Here is a 20,533-nt window from a genome sequence, read left to right as displayed (position 1 = left end):
AAGAACTTTCCATTCAATTGTTGGATGAAGCATATAAATTGATAAATAGATAAATAAATAGATAAGAGGAAACTAAGACCCAGGGAGGGCCAAAGATCTCATACAGAATTGGAGATCGAGATCAGCTAGGTGGTACAGTGAGTAGAGCACCAGCCCTGGAGTCAGGAGGACCTGAGTTCAAATTTGGCCTCAGACACTTGACGTACTAGCTGTGTGACCTTGGGCAAGTCACTTAACCCCAATTGCCTTGCCTTTCTCCCTCAAAAAAAAAAAAGAGAATTGGTGATCAATACAGGAATCAAATCTGGTGCTATTGATTCCCTATCAGAAAAGACAGTTGGATATAGTAGAGAGAGCTCTGGCCTTGGAGTCAGGATCCTGAGGCCATTCTGCTCTGACATTTACTCGCTCTATAAATCTGGGCAAGTCCTTTTACTCCTCTAATCCTCAATATTCTTATCTATAAAATCTATTTCTCTATAACATTTTCATATATATATATATATATGCAGACACACACATATATACATACACATATACATATATATACATACGTATATATGTGTCTATATATGTATGTGTGTATATATGTATGTGTATATATACATATATATGTATGTGTACGTATATATATGTATATATGTATGTGTATGTATAAAATTTTCAGTTTTCTTACTTGGGCAGCTTGGTGGTACAGTGGATTAGCATACTGGGCCTGGAGAGTTAAGAAGACCTGAGTTCAAATTTGACCTCAGACACTTAGCTAAGTGACTCTGGGCAAGTCATTTTTTTTTGTTTAAATTTTTATTTTTATGTAGGGAAAAATCAAATATACATTTAACCCAATTTGGTTGCAAGTTCCTTAGCTTTTGCCTTTTCCGGATTGGCAATACGAGCCACTGATTTTGGACCCAAAACATTGCCACCCCAGTGATGATGGATCTCATCGTATCTGTCATTGTAATTGGTTTTGATGGCTTCTACCAGCTTAGCCAGGGCTCCCTTATCTTCAGGATTAACCTGTGTGAAGGCAATGCTTGTGCAGGTCTTTCTGTGAACTAAGCGACCCAGTCTGGCTTTACCTTTGATAATACAATAAGGAACCCCCATTTTTTGGCACAAGGCAGGTAGGAAGACCACTAGCTCAATGGGGTCCACATCATGTGCAATCACTACCAACTGTGCTTTCTTGTTTTCTACCAGGGTAGTAACAGTGTTAACACCTGCTCTCAGGACAGGTGGTCTCTTAGTGGGGACATCTCCTTTGCCTGCAGCCTTTTGTTCAGCCCGAGCCAGAAGCCTTTGGTTCTTATCTTGCTTTGTCTAGGGTCTATACTTATGAGCCAGTTTCAGCAGCTGAGTAGCTGTCTGACGATCCAAAGCCTGGGTGAACTGGTTAATTGCTGGTGGAACTTTCAAACGCTTATAAAGGATAGACCTTTGACGCTGCAGTCTGATGTACCGAGGCCATTTGACAAAACGAGTAAAGTCCCTTTTGGGCTGGATGTCCTGACCAATGCCAAAGTTCTTGGGCCGCTTCTCAAACAAAGGATTGACCACTTTCTTGGCCTCCTGCTTCTTTACTACAGCAGGGGCTGGAGCCACCTTCTTCCCCTTGGCCTTCTTCCCTTTTGGCATCTTGGCCAGCTGAACGAGAAAGCTGGGCAAGTCATTTAACCCTGTTTGCCTCAGTTTCCTCATCTGTAAAATGGAAATAATACTACCACTTCCCTCCTAGGGTTTATGTGAGGATCAGATGTGATAACATTTATAAAGCTCTTAGCATGGTGTCTTGCATGTGGTCAATGCTATATGACACCAGCTATTATTATGTATAAAATGTAAGGTAGAGAGTATAATGCTTCCACATAATACGTGTACTCTCTGCCTCGCAGAGTGAAGGGGAAAACTCCTCACGGGACTTAAAACACTTCATGAATGAGCTATTTATTTCTATTTCCTCTATGTTTTGTGCTATACCTGGTTGCTACCACTATGTATTTATTTGTGGTCATCCCCAGAAAGAGGACAATAAAGATCCGGTTGAGCATGTTTCCCCAGTCTTATTTTCATATCTTTCACTCCCCTTGTCCTCTCTGGGCTCTGCTTCTGACTCCCTGACCTTTTTTTCCCCACCAGGTCCTGGGGCAGCCTTCTCACCCGGAGAGACCTCTCCACCTTTGTGGCCCCTTCCTCTGATTGGTCAGCTCCTCTTGGAATCTCTAGTTTACAGAAAGTGTTCAGGTTGGTCGTTTTCACTTCCACATTCCTCTCCGGCCTTTTAATTCTATGGAATTCTTTCTCCACTATGAATACCTTCTTGCCTTCCCTTCTTCTCTCCCTCCCAAATTCAGTTTCATATTTTTTCTTGTCTTCTTCAATTAGAATGTAAGTTCCTTGAGGACAGGAACTATCTTGCTTTTTGCTTGTATTTGTATTTCCAACATTTGGAACAGTGCCTGGTATACAGTAAGTGTTTAATCAATGTCTGTTGCCTAGTTGACTTTCATCCTTCCTAGGCTTTCCTTAAGTTTGTAAATCTCTTCTGCAGTCCTATGCATGACAGGCATTTAAGTATCAGAGAACCATAGAACGTCAGAGCTAAGGGGCTTTAGAATCACATAAAGCACAATGCCAAAAGCCAAAGGGCCTTCAATGTCTGCTTATCTTGTCACCGAATTCACATATCGGGAAACAAGCCCAGAGAGACAAAAGGTTGCCAACATTATAGAGTTAGCAGTCTAACTGGGATTTGAACTCAGGTCTTCTAATTCCAAGCCCTGGGTTTTTAAAACCTCTTTAAATTTTCACATTCCCAGAACACATCATCAAAGCAGTGTTGGAGTTCTGTGATACATTTTCTATCAGCCAGAAAAGGGCATTTTAAGAAGTATACCAGTTTTAATGATTTATTTTGGGGATATGATTTGGGGCAACTCTGCAGCGCCTTCTTGCAATGTTGTCCTGACTTGCATCCTCCCTGTTTGGGAGTTAAGGGTGTGAAGGGCCATAAAATGAATTCTGAATTTCATTTGGTATTTAATTAACTGACATAGACTAAGAAAAAAAATCCATGGGAACATTCTGATTGCAATCATTGGATAGATGGGCATTTTTATCGTAAAATGATGACCAGCTTATCTTCTGTCTTTCAGTTATCTTGAGTGATCCATATGTAGTTTATCCAGGCCAATCAAATGCAGAAAGTTTATTAAGATTCTATCTTGGAAACTTATCACCAGTGATAGGCTCTTTAATCTTAATGCACTTATGCACCATACCCTGCTTCATTTAAGAGGGCCTTGGCAAGACAAGGTGGCAGAGGTTATCTCTTACAGTCCTACTGTGATTCTTTCCAGAGCAAAATAATGCTATAAAGGCCAATTACTGATGTCTGGGTAGAATGACCATCCTGATGACTGGGATAGGTTAAATTATTCTTGAGAGGAACATGAGGCGAGTGTTTTTGAGGAAAAAAAGGGGGAGAAATTGGAGGGATCTCCAATTTCCACCAAGGAAGAAACTGGATCTTTGTTCTATTTAGTGATCCTATTATCCCCTCACCCTCTCAGACTCTGACACACAAAATCAGGTTATTTAATTGTCTTTGTGCTTCTAAATACAAAAAGGAGAATGAACTGTTTTGGAGATCTACATAGTAAGGAAGACGGGTACTAGAAATAGTTTTGCTTCCTAGCCCCATGTAACAATGATGCTGCTTGCAGCTGCTGTGGAGGTGTAAGGCCAATAACACCAGCACACAGGAGGGCTGCTAGCACAGGTTCTTTGATCTGCTTTTCTAAGGAAAGCAACTTTAAAGAGTTTACAATCTCACTTTAATTAAACATACATATATAATTCACCTAGTTCAGGGGGAAAAGTCAGCACCCTGAACTTCCCAGAAAACACAAACAGAAATTACAAGCATATGTTATATAAACACAGCAAATAACACAAATCAGCAGACAGGGCTTCTGTCTGACCGAGATAACGCATACATAGTTACCAGAGAGAGAAGCACCAATATCTGGGTTTTCAAAGCTGAGGGGGCTCCTTAACGGCTACCCAGAGTCTTGTCTGGCCAAATCATATGAACACTCTTCCAATGAGTGAGCACCAAAGCAAAATGCTAACCACAGAGTACATATACATTTTTTCCAGGTCAGAGGGAATCACAACCATGTGACTCAAACTCATGTGACTTAGCTTTCTTGTGACTTAAGCAGGTCATCAAAGACTCTTGTTTCAATCAAAGACTCTTAAGTCAAACAAAGGCAAGACTCAATCAAAGACGCTTGGTTGCCTTAATGCTGAGAAGCACTCCAAAAGAAAAAACAGCAGAAAGTCCTACTTTGCTTGCCATTACACCCCACTCCACCATAGAAACAAAGCATGACACAGATGGCTAACAGGGACTGTATATTTTCTGTCTTCTTGATGGTTCTTCACTATCTGTTGCCTTAGCCTGGATGTCTTGGAAAACAGTACTGGGTCATTCTTTTAAACCTTTGCCCAGTTGGCACATAAAGGTCTTCTATGAAGGGCTCAGAGAACACACTGAGAAGTTTTCACACATCGCTGTATCATCACACCCTCTGAGGAAAAACTAGAACATTCTGTATCTGACCCACCCATGTTGTTGTCTCCAACTCTCCTTGCAAGCACACAGATCACAAAGCTCTAAGGAAAAAATGGATTTATTTGCAGGTTGAAAACCAAAACCCAAACCAACAACCTCTCATCAGAACTCAGAGGAAACATTGGCATCCACAAACTACAACCATTCCCCAGAGACCTCCAGATCTTCAATCACTTAAAGCCATTTCTTAGGTAGGAATCATAGCAGACATACCTCAAGCTATTCCTATCTCCTTCTTCCTTTTAGATGGCAAATTGCTAGAACAATCATCAATACTGAGGGTCTCCATTTCTTTAGTACATGCCTCTCAACCCTTTGCAATATGACACCACCATTCAATTGAAGCTGCTCCCTTCAAGGTTTCCAACCATCTCTTAATTGCTAAATACAATGGCCTTTTTCACAATCTTCATCCTGCTTCATCACTCTTCAAATTTTGATCTTATTAGCTACCCACTCCTCCTAGACACCCTCTCCTCCCTTGTATTACATAACACTTGTCTCTTGGTTGTCCTCCACTGAAGTGTTTATTCTTCTTCAATCTCCCTTGCTACAACATCATTCTTTTCTGACTCTTCTAACATGATTTCCAAGTGTCTGTCCAGAACACTCTGTTCTCCATACAAATAATTTCTTGATGCTATCATAATTTTCCATGGGTTTGAGTATCATCTCTAACCAGATGACCCTTTCCTCTATATATCCAGCCTTAACATCTCTCCTAATCTACAGTTATAAATGAGCAATACTGGATAGCTATGTCTTTTTGGATGTTCTCTAGGTATCTCAAACTCAACATGTCTCTCCCCCTCAATTCTCATAATCAGTCATCCCAAATTTCATTGATTATAACTCCACAATATGTTTTGCATCCATTCTTTTTCTCTTCATTCACACTTGTTCAGGCCCTCATTACTTCTTGCCTGGTGATACTGGTTTCCTAATTAGTTGTTCCTCTCTTCAATCCACCAATCATGAGAAATCTTCCTAACGTGAGGTCATGGGATCAAACATTGTGATTCTGTTCCCCTTATCTGTCAAATGAAATACAATCTCGTGCTTCTGGCATTGACCCTTTGTGATCTGATCTAACTCTATTTTCCAGTTATATTTCATACTTCCCCTTCAATTATCCTACATTCCAGTCAATTTTGACTGCTCAACACTGTTTCTGGATTTTATTCTTCTCTCTAATTTGTGTGCATTCACATTATGGGGTTGATTTCTCTCATGCCTGAGGCTGCTAGTGATATAATGGATAGATTGCTGGGCCCAGAGTCAGGAACACCTGAGTTCAAAGGTGCCTTCAGACACTTACTGGCTGTGTGATCCTGAACAAATCACTTAATTTCTGTCTGACTCAATTTCCTCAACTGTAAAATAGTGATAGCTTCTACCTTGCAGGGTTGTTGTGAGGATCAAATGACATAATAGTTTTTAAAAGCACTTAACATGGTTCCTGGAACACTTTAGACACCTTATAAGTGATTAGTTCCTCCTTTCCCCTTAACAATCTTTGTTGCAAAACTTCTCCTTCGAGATTCAGTTCAGAAATTATATTTCTTCCTCAATGAATCTTTCCTTAGTCTTCCTAATAAAAAATCTCACCAGGCCTCACTATTTATTCTCTTTTACCTATGTGATCAAAATCTAAATTATTTGAAAGATATATGGCATCTTACTAATAATGTAACAATAACCATTAATACTTACACAGTGCTTTAACCTTGCAAAGCACTTTACATATGTTATTTCATTTGATTCTGCTGTATTATATGGTCCTTGAGGGCAGAGAATGTGGCTTCTGCTTCTTCTGCACCCCTCTCAGTCTCCAGTATTATGCTAGGCACTTAACAGACACTTGATATAGATTGTCCCAAAAGTCTTTGTGCACTTTGAAGTTTTCAATGCTTCAAACTGTATGGAGATTTTTGGGGACAACCTGTATCTGCTTCTTTATTGGATGACAATGGCTTACAGCCTTAGGGCTCTTTGAGATTTGTTGTTTTCTCGTTGTTGTTTGTCCTTTGTTCTTGAAGGGGACCATGACATTAGGAAGATGATGCCATGACTTGCAAGTGAACTGGATTTAAGTGAGAGAGGGCTATGCAAGGTCACCAGCATCAAGCCATTTGGATCCTGTGATAAGATATAGATCAGGATGACTGGAGCCTGACTGAAATCCTCTAAAGTAGGTACTGAAGTTATCTTCATTCTTATTTTAGAGATGAAGAGTGATGCCACTTCAGGTGAAGGGGGTCTCCCCATGGTCACATGGGCAAGTGGCAGAAACAGGCTTTGGACTTCCTAACTCCTGGCTCAGCAGTCTAACTGTTAGAATAGGTGGGAAGAGACTGTTATCCAATGAATCTTTTATTAGAAACAATGCCTACCAGCCAATTAGGAAGAAATGCTGATATACATACGTACATACATATATGTATGTATGCATATATATATATATGTGTATATATATATATATATATATATGATTTAATGAATAAAGCATTTATTAAGTGCTTATTTTGTGGAAATTTTATGCTGTAATAGAACTTATTTCTTTGATTCTGTGTGTTTTGAATCTGTAAGGACAATTTAGGAGGTAAATTTTATGGGGTTGGTAGGCCCTAAAGGTTCTATGTTTTACATGATCACTGAATTTCAAAGCTTGAAAAAAGTTTGAGATCCTATTTTTATACATGAAAGAACTGAGGACCCCAATTTTTAAATGATAATAATCATGGTAAGGGATAGGGAATAAGGATTGAACCTGTGATCTTATTGGCATAGGGAACTCCTGGGTCAGGAAATTTTCTTTACCAGTGCAGTTTGGCATCCTGTTTAACACTTCTAGGCTTAGAGAGTTGCCTGGAATCCTGAGAATTTAAGTGTTTTGTCTGGAGTCACATGGCTAGCATGCATCAGAGGTAAGACTTGAATGCAAGTCTTTCTGGTTTCAAGACTAGCACTCTAGCCACTATCCCTGACTCTCACTGTCTCTTAAAATAGCTGATGCTTATATAAAATTTTTAAGGTTCAAAAAACCCTTTAGAGTGTCTCATTTGCTCTTACCCATGGTTATATGGATAATAAGAGGCAGACCTGGGACTTGGACTCAGGTGTTCTGATTCCAAGAACAATTTTATTTCCATCTTACCATGATTCCTCGTCATGAAAGATTTTTGCTTTTCCCCGTTAACATAACTCTTTTGACCTCTTGCTTGCATTGCTTTCCTTAAAGGGTTGAAAGGAAGGTGCTTTGTCAATCATGAAATGATGTATACATTTAAGTTATTATTATTTTCTTTCTGCAGTTTATGTCACTGCTGAAAATAAAACTTGAATTAATGTCTCTAAACGGGGAACAGCTATTGTCAAATGAATTGATTGATAGAGTCATTCATTCATTGATTCATTGGGACCCATCCTTCCAGCATGCCACAAGAAGAGAGATCCACAAAATAACAGAGCTGACAATCTTGTGCTCATTTCTATCCAAACCACCAAACCGTTGGCCCATCTCCCTGAAGTTTTGGCCTCAGATTCATTCATTCATGGTCCCCTGAATCTTGGGAGGAAGTTGAGTAGTCCATCCTTTGCATACCATCCTTGCAACATGGCCACTTTAGCATGTTTTTGTATGACAAATCATCAGGTGGGCACACCTGCTTCCCTAGACATTTTATGTGACTCTGCTTCTGTTCTCTGTTCATATAGTGGTTTCAACAGTGTTCTTTCTATTTTGTGCTGAATGTAAATTATCTGTTCATCCTGCAGATTATGGAATGATACCCAGAGTGCAATTGGAAGTCCTGTGGTGTCCAATATTCTTAACAGATATTCATTGATGTCTCATTATTGGTCAGCATCATAGGTATACATCCAGAAGTGAACACTTAATCCAGTTGCATGAGGTATAATTGAAAGAAGTCCTGGATATGGAATGCAAAGAACTGTATTTGAATTCTAGCTACTTTACTTTCTATGAATATGACTCTGGATAAGTTGCGGCAAGATAGGGATAGATTACATTACCTTTAAAGTCTTGTCTAGTTCTTAATGCTATGAAATTATAGACTTGTGGTCCCTGTTGCTTTTAATCTCCTGACTCTCTCTCGCTTACTAATATCTTGCCAGTTAGTGGCCAAGGTGAAAATATATTCCAATATCTTACTAACATGATATTAATAACTCACAGTTCTAAAGTGCTTTATGGTCTTTAAAATAGTTTTCTCACAATAACCAAGTGAAGTAAATAGTGCATTATTTCCTCTCCTTTAGAAATTAGGAATTTGAAGTGTCTCCCCTTGGTCTTGTACTGCTCAACAGTTTTAGATGACTTGGACGAAAACATAAATTATCTGCTTCTCAATTTAAAGATGGCACAAAGGTAGGAGTAATATATAATATATTGAGTAGCAGAATCATGATCCCAAATGAGCCAAAGGAGCTACAACAAAGGCCTAAATTTAAGAAGATGAAATTTAATAGGGAAAAATGTGAAATCTTAACTTGAGTTCAAATAATTATTTGGTCATACTGAAGATGGAGAACCTGAGGTTGCACAAGACTTTTTGTGAAAAGGAATTCGGTTGTTCTAGTAGATTTAAAACTCCCTATGCCAGTAGGTTGACATGATTGCCAAAAAATCTAAGGAGACTTTAGACTAAATTAGTAATAGTAATAGCTGACATTTATATGGCACTTACTATGTGGCAGACACTGTGCTAGGCACTTTACAAGTGCTATTTCATCAGATCATTATAACAACCCTGGGGGGTAGGTGCCTGTGACCTGTGAATGTCACTTATCAGTAATGCTATAGAGGTAGATGGCACATAGACAAGCACATAAAGTTTGTGTAAGACTAAACTGAATCATAAGTCTCTTCCAAATGAAATTCTTTGAGTATTAGATCTGGGAGAGACCTGAGCTTATTATTTTTATACCTAAATGGTACAGCTAGCTATCATTGTCCCCTTTTACAGATGAAGAAACTGAGGCAAAAAGGTTAAATGACTTGCCTTGGGTCACACAGCTAGTAAATATCTGAAGGTAAATATGAGTGTAGGTCTTCTTGACTCCATGCTGAAAACTCTATCCACTGGAGCACCTAGGTGCCCTAGCATCCAGAATAAAGACTTGCTACATTCTACTGAGGCTTGGCCAGAGTATTAAGTCATTTTCATTATCATGTTTGGAGTTTGACAACTTATCGTGGATCAGAGGATGGTGATCATAGTAACAAGGGGGCTGCAGAATGTGGCATATGAGAATGAGTGTGAGGGATTGGGGATATTTACCTGGCACATAAGAATACTTTGGGTAAGGAATGAGGGTAAAGAGCTAGAATTCATCGTACATATCTTCAAGTATTTAAAGGTTTGCCACCTAGAAAAGGGTTTAGACACACCCGGTTATTCATAAAAAGCAGAATTAGGAACAAGGAATAGATGATGCAGAGAGGCAGATTTTGCTTCTACATTTTCTATGAATCAATCAATGTTTGCTAACAATTAGAGCTGCTTGTTAGAGCTGGCAGGGGAGGATGGAGGGAAAGAGGGAAGGGCTCCCCACTGGTGGCTCTTCCCACAGCCTCGTAGGGTCCAAATTATTTGGGTTCAGGGAAGGGAGACCAGGTAAGAGAGAAAGAAGAATGATGACTCAGCTGGAGGCTCTTCTTACCTGGCTACCCTATGGGATCTGGGTGGCCTGGATAAGGGGAGGGATGAAAGGAAGAGGGAGGAAGGAGAGTAGCTCTTTCATCCCCCTTCACTTCCTCAAAATTTCCTGAATGGGGCTTAGAAAAAACATAATTCTGCTTTGGGCATGGCGTAAAGTGCCAGATATTTTCTATAAGTAAATAGTATGTCTGCTTTTAATCCATAAAATGCACATTAAAATTAATCCTTAAATTAACCATATATCATAACAACAATCTGTGAGTAGTTGTAACTGACCCACTGGGGACCCAAAGAGCCAACTTCTTTTCTTCCTTCCTTCCTTCCTTCTTTCCTTCCTTCCTTCCTTCCTTCCTTCCTTCCTTCCTTCCTTCCTCTCCCTCCATCTTCTCCTTTCTATTTTTCCCTGTCTCCCTCCTCTCCCTCCTTTCCCTCTATCCACATGGGGAATCATACCTTTATCTGTGGGTAATCTGCCCAAAGGGATATAAATTTTGATCACTGAAACCTCTCAAGATATCTTGGGATTTATGGGATAGATTTTTTTTTCTCTTCTCTACTTATTTATTCTATCATTTAAAAAAAAAACTGAGACAATGAACTCTTTTGCCCCATGTAATTTAATTTATGATTTTCTGAAAGACAGCACTGAAAAACCGAGCTTTGATAAAGCCCCTTGATATTCAAGTGGAGCTATCTAACCATGCCTTAAAACCAAATCACTGTGGCCTTCACCAAATGGCCAACAATAGGTCCCAGTCCAAGCCTCACTTGTCATTGTTTGGGTTTTGATGGCCCAGAGTGAGTGCAAATAGAAATTGTTTCTGTTCTGGCCAGAAACCCTGAAGGTCTTCCCCTCTTGGAAAGACTTTTTTTTTGAGTAGGTAATAGAGAACATTGTTTTTTGCCTCATTTCTTACCTAACTTTAATCACTAATTGAGTGTTGCTTCAGACAAACTGAGAACTGGGAAAACCTTAGCTTAAAACAGCCAAGGTGTAATGTTAATTAAGGTGGGACTTTTTTTTCCCACTGTTTTCTCTTTTAGAATGCTAAAGTAATCAAGTGCCTTTGATTAATTCTTACTAGGTGCAAAGCCCCAAGCCCATACCCTTTTGTTGACTAATTGTGAAGCCCCAGGCCCACACCCTTTTGCTGATTAGATGTGGAGCCTTCCTGGCCCTAAGAAGGGTATATAAACGCAGAGGTTAGCATTTTGTTTGGGTCTCTCACTCGCTGGAAGAGTATTCGTGTGGAGACTCTGGGTAGACCCTGGAGCCCCCTGGCTTTGGAAAAAAAAACGCAGATGTTGGTGCTTCTTTTTTTGGTAACTATATATGTGATATCTTGATCAGACAAAGCCTGTTTGTTGAATTGTGTTATTTGCTCTGTTTATATTATCTTTGTTTGTAATTTTTGTCTGTATTTGCTCTGAAGCTTAGGGTGCTGGTGTTTCCCTCTGAACTAAGTGAATTATACATGTATGTTTGATTAAAGTGAGATTGTTAATCCCTTAAAGTTACTTTCCTTAGAAAAGCAGATCAAAGAACCTGTGCTGGCAGCTCTTGTTGCTGGTCTTATTGGGTCTTACACCTCAGGAGCAGCTGTAAACATCAATGTTGTTACACAGGGTCTACTACTATATCCAGGGCCATCTCCAGTTGTCCTGATCTATGTCTTGCTGCTGGATCCAGATGGCTCTGGAGGAGAGAGTGAGGCTGGTGACTTTGCACAGCCCTGCATCACTTAAATCCAATTCACTGGCAAGTCAAGATATCACCTTCCTTATTTCATTGATCTTCTTCAGGAATGAAGGACAAACAACAGTATATATATATATGTATACACACACACACACACACACACACACACACACACATCTACATCTATATAATAATCTACATGTACCTACCTACATACATATTTGTGCATATGTGTGTGTGTGTGCGTGGATGTGTATATACACATACACATATATACATCCATCCATACATACACATATTCTCAACCAACTCTGCTCACAAGGAACAACGCACTGAGGTTTGTGGTTATTGTGTATGCATGTGTGTGTGTGTGTGTGTGTGTGTGTAATGTATGCGTATACACATACTATATCTATACTAGGTGTATACATACTCTATGCTAGTATCCGTACTATATATACCTGTGTATAACACACACACACACACACACACACACACACACACACACACTAACCACAAACCTTCGTGCATTGTTCCTTGTGAGCAGAGTTGGTTGAGAATACAATTCAAGTGATGAAGTTCATTACTAAGCCAGTCAGTTTAGGTACTCTGGACAGCTGCTGTTGCTTTTTAAACTATTTCTGCTTCTATTGTCAACTTTAAACATTTGTTTATTTGCATGGAGGTTGGTTCAGATCATGACACCGGAGTGTCACCTCTTGCCTCTCAGTAAGAAATGATCTGCTTGAATTTCACCAGTATATTTGAATGACCAAAGTTATACTGCTGGCCCTCAGTTTCATTCAGTAATTTCACATCAAGACTGTCCTGCAGGAAAGCACACAGCAGTCTTTGAAATAAAGTTATCAGCAGGAATCTAATTAATGAATTTGCTAACAGTCATTCCAGAATCACAGAATATTGGAATTGGAAAGAACCTCAGAAGCTACTGTGTACAACTTATATGTGACCAAAAATCTTTTTTTTTCAGAATAAATCCAACTTTTGATTAAAAACCTCTGATGACAGGGAACCTACTACCTTTCCAGGCAGCCCATTCTACTTTTGCATGTCTTTAATTGTTAAGTAGAGATTTTCTATTTTGTTTTGCTTTGTTTTTACATTGAATTTTATTTAGATTCTGTGCATTTTGTATTTATTGTTCTGTTCTCTGTAGCCAAGCAGAATAAATCTAGTCCCGCTTCCACACGGACAGCCATTCATCTACTTTAAGAACACCTTCATGTCTCGTCCCAATCCTCCTCCCACTACCACCAATTTTCTCTTTTGCAGATTAAACAATCCCATAATCCATCTAGGACAACAGTTCTCAAAGTATGGTCTGGATACCACCCCCAGTCCCTGACACCCTTTCAGAGGGCCTCAAAACTATTTGAAAATAATACCAAGACATTTTTATTTCTAATATGGTAAATATTTATACGTATAACCCATGTGAACAAAAACTCATTGTAGGGGAGGGATGGGTCTTTAATAATTCTTAAGGGTATAAAAGGGTTGTGAGACAAAAAATTTGAGAATTGCTTTTCTAGGAAATTATTTCAAGGTCCTTTGTGATGCCCAGAACCATCTGGAGCTTCTTTTCCCAGTGAAATTACAGGCAGGGGAATACTGGGGATGGCTTGTCCTGGCTCCTGAGAGCTGATCGTTAGATGTTCAATGTAAGCATTTATACCTTAGAAATCATCTAATGCTATGAGTTAGAGTTTTATTTATTGCTTTATTGATTTCTAGACTTAAAAAAAGATAGGGAAGATGTTAGTAATGCAGATTAAACTTAAAAGTGCATTATATATACATTTTTCCCACTCAGAGAGCTGTTGTTGAATATTTACCAGTATAATCCTGTAGGGCTGGATGTTTACCTTGTCCCTATTAAGTTGAACATCACAACAAAACTGTCCTACATCTCTGTATTCTTTTCTAAGAGAGCTTTTGTCTATTTAAAAAAATCAATGATACTGTCCTCCTTTTTCTCCTCCTCCTCCTCCTTCTCTGTCTCTCAGTATTACTATCACTATCCCCAACTTCTACCCACAAATCCCAGCCACAGAAATGAAAACTTTCCCTTATAACAAATATACACTGTCAAACCATTTAAATTTACACATTGACATTGTGTGAAACTGCATGTTTCTTTCCTTTCCTTTGGTCCATTTTCTCTACCAAGAGGTAGAGAGATCGCTCTTTGGAGACATGATTGGTCATCACATATATCAAGAATTTAAAAGTCTTTATTATTTTCTTTGCATTCTTATAATGATTTTAGGAATTGTTCCCCTCTTTCTGCTCATGTCACTGGGTGTCATCTTACAAGTCTTCTTGTGCTTCTTTGAATTTATCTCTTTTGTCATTTCACATTATACAATGATGTTCCATTATTTAACATAGCCAATATATGCAAAGAGTGAGCCTTAAACTTGACTCTTCCTGATTATGTGACCAGCTTTCTTTATAAAATGTCTCAAAACAGCACATAATCACTTCCTGCCCCCCCCAGACCCTACATTTGCCTTTTTTAACTATGGACCTTGAAGATTTTTAGATTCTGAGGTAACACTTGTCTATTCTACCACAATCAGAATGTAAGTACATTATGATTATTTACCCCCTTTCAATTGTTCAGACGCATTTACTTTTTAAGGTTTCTTTTTGTCTCCTGAGCTACATTTCAAAGATAATAATTATGTTGTAATATTTGGGCACTTTTCCATATGTAGAATTATATTGAACTTCATAGGAAAAGTTATAATTTGTTTAAGCTTTTTTCTTTTGTCTTTTGGAATATCATATTCCAAGAATTCCTTTTCTTAAGAGAAGTATCAGAATAATCTTGTTTCATCATGGCTCTTATTCCTTGGTATCTGAAGTCTTTTCCATTTTCTTTCAGCATTTTGTAGGTGATTTGGAAGCCCTGGATTTTGGCTATGACACATCTGAATGTATTTAATTGGAAAAGATGACTGGTGAATTCATCCTCTTTCCTTTTTCCTTTTGACATGAATAGAACTAAGCAGTTTTCTTTTCTTTACTTTTTTAATTAGATTTTTTTTATTTTTAGTTTACAACACTTAGTTTTACATGTTCTTGAGTTTCGCATTTTCTTCCCTTACCTCTCCTCCCCCCTGTCCCCCAAGATGGCATGCAGTCTGATATAGATTCTACATAGACCTTTGCATTAAACTTATTTACACAATAGTCAAGTTGCAAAGAAGAATTATGACCAATGGAATGAATCATGAGAGAGAAGAAATAAAACCAAAACAAAGAGAGTGAAAAGTTTGCCTCAATCTGCATTCAGACTTCACAGATCTTTTTCTGGATGTAGCTCGCTTTTTCCATCATGAGTCCTTTGGAGCTGTCTTTGAGCCTTGTATTGCTGAGGAGAGCCAAGTCTATCAGGGTTAGTCATCACAGAATCAATATATCTGTGGTTGTGTATGATGTTCTCCTGCTCCTGCTCCTCTCACTCAGCATCAGATCATGTAGGTCTTTCCAGGTTGTTATGAAGTCCGTATCTTCCCCATTTCTTATAGCACAATAGTATCCCATTACATACATATACCACAACTTGTTCAATCATTCCCCAATTGAGGGGCATCCCCTTAATTTCCAATTTTTTGCCACTACAAAAAGAGCAGCTATAAATATTTTTGTACATACAGGTTCCTTTCCCACCTGTGTGATCTCTTTGGGATATAGCCCTAGGAGTGGTATTGCTGGGTCAAAGGATACGCACATTTTTATAGCCCTTTGGGTATAGTTCCAAATTGCTCTCCAAAATGACTGGATCTGTTCACAACTTCACCAACAATGTATTAATGCTCCAATTTTCCCACATTCTCTCCAGCATTTATCATTTGCCTGTTTTCTCATGTTAGCCAATCTGACAGGAGGTATGTGGTACCTAAGAGTTGTTTTGATTTGCATTTCTCTAATCAGTAGTGATTTTGAGCATTTTTTCATATGCCTATAGATATCTTTAATTTCTTCCTCTGAGAACAGCCTGTTCATATCCTTTGACCATTTCTCAATTGGGGAATGACTTTTATTCCTGTAAATTTGGCTCAGTTCCCTATATATTTTAGATATGAGGCCTTTATCAGAGACATTGGTTGTAAAAATTTTCTCCAGTTTTCTGCTTCCCTTCTAATCTTTGTTGCATTGGCTTTGTTTATACAAATATTTTCAGTTTACCATAATCAAAATTATCTATTTTGCATTTTGTAATGTTGTCTATCTCTTGTTGCGTCATGAATTCTTTGCTTTCCTATAAGTCTGACAGGTAAACTATTCTTTGCTCTCCCAAATTGTTCATAGTATCAGCCTTGATTCCTAAATCATGTGCCTATTTCGACTTTATTTTGGTATGTGGTGTAAGATATGGGTCTATGACCAGTTTCTGCCATACTAATTTCCAATTTTCCAGAAGTTTTTGTGAAATAGTTAATTCTTAGCCCAGAAGCTGGATTGTTTAGGTTTATCAAAGAGTAGATTGCTATAGTGGTTGACTACTGCATCTTGTGTACCTATCCTGTTCCACTGATCCACCACTCTGTTTCTTAGCCAGTACCAAGTATTTTTTTTTTATTTTTTTTAATGCAATTTATTTATTTAACATATTTGGTTTTCAGCATTGATTTTCACAACAGTTTGAATTACAAATTTTCTCCCCATTTCTGCCCTCCCCCCCACTCCAAGATGGCGTATATTCTGGTTGCCCTGTTCCCCAGTCAGCCCTCCCCTCTATCACCCCCCTCCCCTCTCATCCCCTTTTCCCTTCCTTTCTTGTAGGGCAAGATAAATTTCTATGCCCCATTGCCTGTGTATCTTATTTTTTAGTTGCATACAAAAAGTTTTTTTGTTTTTGAACATCTGATTTTAAAACTTTGAGTTCCAAATTCCCTTCCCTCTTCCCTTCCCACCCACCCTCCCTAAGAAGTTGAGCAATTCAACCTAGGCCACACATGTATTATTATGTATAACCCTTCCACAATATTCATGTTGTGAAAGGCTAACTACATTTTGCTCCTTCCCAACCCATCCCGCTTTATTGAATTTTCTTCCTTGACCCTGTCCCCTTTCCAAAGTGTTTGTTTTGATTACCTCCACCCCCATCTGCCCTCCACTCCATCATCCCCCTGCCTTTTATTTTTTTTTTTTATCTTCCTCCCTCTTCTTTCCTGTGGGGTAAGATCCCCAACTGAGTATGTATGGTATTCCCCCTCAGGCCAAATCTGATGAGAGCAAGGTTCACTCATTCCCCCCTCACCTGCCCACTCCCCTCCTCTCCTAGAACTGCTTCCTCTTGCCACCTTTATGGGAGATAATCCACCCCATTCTATCTCTCCCTATCTCCCTCTCTCAGTAAGTTACTCTCTCATCCCTTAATTTCATTTTATTTCTTTTAGCTATCTTCCCTTCATCCTCAACTCACCCTGTGTCTGCTCTCTTTCTTTTACATATATATATATATATATATATACACATACATACACATACATACATATACACATAGATACATGCATACATACACATTCACTTATATATATACATAAACATATATATGCATATATATATATGCATATTCCCTTCAACTACCCTAATACTGAGGTCTCATGAATCATACTCATCATCTTTCCATGTAGGAATGTAAACAAAACAGTTCAACTTTAGTAAGTCCCTTGCAATTTCCGTTTCTTGATTACCTTTTCATGCTTCTCTTGATTCTTGTGTTTGAAAGTCAAATTTTCTATTCAGTTCTGGTCTTTTCACTGAGAAAGCTTGAAAGTCCTCCATTTTATTGAAAGTCCATATTTTGCCTTGGAACATGATACTCAGTTTTGCTGGGTAGGTGATTCTAGGTTTTAATCCTAGCTCCATTGACCTCCGGAATATCGCATTCCAAGCCCTTTGATCTCTTAATGTAGAAGCTGCCAGATCTTGGGTTATTCTGATTGGGTTTCCACAATATTCAAATTGTTTCTTTCTGGCTGCTTGCAGTATTTTCTCCTTGATCTGGGAGCTCTGGAATTTGGCGACAATATTCCTAGGAGATTTCTTTTTGGGATCTATTTGCGGAGGCGATCGATGGATTCTTTCAATTTCTATTTTGCCCTGTGGCTCTAGAATATCAGGGCAGTTCTCCTTGATAATTTCCTGAAAGATGGTATCTAGGCTCTTTTTTTGATCATGGCTTTCAGGTAGTCCAAAAATTTTTAAATTATCTCTCCTGGATCTATTTTCCAGGTCAGTGGTTTTTCCAAGGAGATATTTCACATTGTCTTCCATTTTTTCATTCCTCTGGTTCTGTTTTATAATATCCTGATTTCTCATAAAGTCACTAGCTTCCACTTGCTCCAATCTAATTTTTAAAGTAGTATTTTCTTCAGTGGTCTTTTGGACCTCCTTTTCCATTTGGCTAATTCTGCCTTTCAAGGAATTCTTCTCCTCATTGGCTTTTTGGAGCTCTTTTGCCATTTGAGTTAGTCTGTTTTGTAAGGTGTTGTTTTCTTCAGTGTATTTTTCAGTATTTTTTTGGGTCTCCTTTAGCAAGTCATTGACTTGTTTTTCATGGTTTTCTCGCATCCTTCTTATTTCTCTTCCCAATTTTTCCTCTACTTCTCTAACTTGCTTTTCCAATTCCTTTTTGAGTTCTTCTATGGTCTGGGGCCAGTTCATGTTTTTCTTGGAGGCTTTGGTTGTAGGCTCTATGACTTTGCTGTCTTCTTTAGGCTGTATGTTTTGGTCTTCTTCTCCGCAGTCTTTGGTGTTTGTGGGTCGAGGGAGGACTGGTAACTGCCGCAGCTCACATATTCAGGGCGCTAGGGCCCCCTCCGCCCGGCTTCTGGTCTGGATCGTCCACGCCGCTCAGGCTGGGCTCTGCTCCACTCCGTTCCCAGCTCCCAGCTCCCAGCTCCCAGCTCCGTGTGGAATAGAGCTCACCCAGAGACCATCCGGGCTGTCCTGGGCTGGAGCCCTGCTTCCCTCTGCTGTTCTGTGGGTTCTGCCGTTCTAGAATTGGTTCAGAGCCATTTTTATAGGTTTTTGGAGGGACTCGGGTACGGAGCTCACTCTAGTCCGTGCTTACCAGCCGCCATCTTGGCTCCGCCCCCCCAGTACCAAGTATTTTTGATGACTGCTGCTCTATAGTACGGTTTCATATCTGGTATGGCCAGGCCGCCTTCCCTAGCATTTCTTTTCATTAATTCCCTTGATACTCTGGACTTTTTGTTCTTCCAGATGATTTTGCTGTTATTTTATCCAGCTCTGTAATTTTTTTATATGTGGTATCCACAGTTTTTGTTTACTCACGGTATTCAGGGATTCTAGTGAGTTTTAGATTATGTCTTCTCATCCTGTTGAATTGTTTTTGACGGTTAATATATCTTACATATTCTCCAATATTTCAATCTTTGTTCTATTGTTTCTTGATGTTCCTTTGAATTATTGAAATGTGTTTTCTCCAGTCTGTTTTTCAGGGAGTGCCCTACTTGGGTCATTTTATACCTCTTTTTTCTGAGTTATTATTTGCTTTCTGATGTTTTTCCTTTCAAGAATTCTAATTTGTTTTTTGACTCATGCTTTTTCCTCTAATCATTCAGAGTCTTTTTGGACAATCTATTTTTTATATTCTGACACTCTATGTGTCCTTATTGTAGAATTATTCACTTTTGTTTTTACTTCTTAGACTCTTAGGTATTTTTGTCATTGTTATCATATTAGTTTTTTCCCCTCTTTACTCATGTCTCCAGCTTCGGTTTCTGTATTAAGATTTTGTTCTGTGGCTAGGCTCCACCCCTTCTCCACAGTCCTGGATAAGTTTATAGTTCATGGAATCATAGATTTGGAGCTAGAATGGACCATAGAGATCATCTACTTAACACTCTCTTTTTACAGTTGAGATAATTGAGGCCTAGGGCCACATAGGAAGTAATGGTCAGAGCTAGAATTTACATTAGGGTTCCATGACTCCAAGTTCAACATCTAAGTTCAGTGTTCTTTCCATTGTGTCAGACTTCCACTGAACTCACTGGCCCTGGCCAACGGTCTTACCCCACTGTAGCCTAGATGTCACTGCTGCATTGTCTTGTTACAAATCTGTATGGGTCAGTTGGTTCCCAGTTCTCCCTGAGTTCTTCCTCATCTTTGATCTATTATAAGGAGTTTAAGCCAGTTAAGAGTTGCAACCAGGTCTCACCTTCTACCTTTGTGGCCCGATTCAAAGGCTGTCTTTGTCTCCTTGTGCTTGTGATTTCACAAGTACATTAAAAGTTTGTCCCTTGATACTGCTATCACCTAGTCCCCAGAGGCATACTGGAGATTGTTCTGGCTTCAGGAGTCCTTGAGAGTCTTGGCACACATCTGACTCTTCTTTGTCTTCTTGATTTTATGGTGCACCTGCTGAGTATCAAATTAGTCTTAGGTCTCCTGTGGGGATTTTTGTTTAGGGTGCCTTTTGTGGGCTGCTCAGGTATTATGATGAACTTG

At 39.0% G+C, this 20,533-nt stretch overlaps 1 pseudogene; it reads right to left on the bottom strand.

The window, feature by feature from the left end:
• Positions 1-807: 807 nt before the first annotated feature.
• Positions 808-1,653, bottom strand: LOC118843639 (annotated as a pseudogene).
• Positions 1,654-20,533: the final 18,880 nt, after the last annotated feature.

Source organism: Trichosurus vulpecula, chromosome 3 (assembly GCF_011100635.1).
Source record: "Trichosurus vulpecula isolate mTriVul1 chromosome 3, mTriVul1.pri, whole genome shotgun sequence".
NCBI classification, from domain to species: domain Eukaryota; kingdom Metazoa; phylum Chordata; class Mammalia; order Diprotodontia; family Phalangeridae; genus Trichosurus; species Trichosurus vulpecula.
The sequence above is the reverse complement of the archived record's forward strand: the minus strand, read 5'-3'. Positions and strand labels throughout refer to the sequence as shown.